The sequence below is a fragment of the Morone saxatilis genome, unplaced genomic scaffold (genome assembly GCF_004916995.1).
Source record: "Morone saxatilis isolate NCDOM2014 unplaced genomic scaffold, NCSU_SB_2.0 Contig16, whole genome shotgun sequence".
Taxonomy (NCBI): Eukaryota; Metazoa; Chordata; class Actinopteri; family Moronidae; genus Morone; species Morone saxatilis.
The window spans coordinates 21,609,891-21,610,339 of NW_023339718.1; the positions used below are offsets into that span (position 1 = coordinate 21,609,891).

The 449-nt window shown below is 37.9% G+C and overlaps 1 protein-coding gene across 1 annotated transcript in view; it reads right to left on the minus strand.

The window, feature by feature from the left end:
- Positions 1–449, minus strand: part of snx2 (sorting nexin 2) — a 27,554-nt gene that overhangs the window by 9,295 nt on the left and 17,810 nt on the right. The window lies entirely within an intron of this gene.

Here is a 449-nt window from a genome sequence, read left to right on the forward strand (position 1 = left end):
ATGTGAAGTCTGCAGACAAAACGAAAACAGGATTTATACGCTACAAAAAAAAAAAGTTTTCACATGACTGAACTGCGAAGGTGCGATTGTTTTACCTGACTGGACACACCAACAGCCTCAGAGAGAGGAGACTGATTCCCGAGGGCAACGTTTCACCTGACTACGTAAAACTAACTCGAACCATAAACATTTATTACTATCATACTCATAGTATGGTATATGATTAACAAGTGTACTAATTATTTTAAAGGAAGAAGAAGTCCCAGACAAAAACATGACTGACAATAACTGCACTTCATGACTACAGATGTAATGAAGATGATAATCAGCGTCTTTATTTTACTGGGCTGTCCTGGTAGTTTGAGATGCATACCATACAACCACAATGTCCCCAGTTTAATCCGGCTTCTGATAAAATGTAACTCATTCATTTGGAGTGGTGTTTGTAT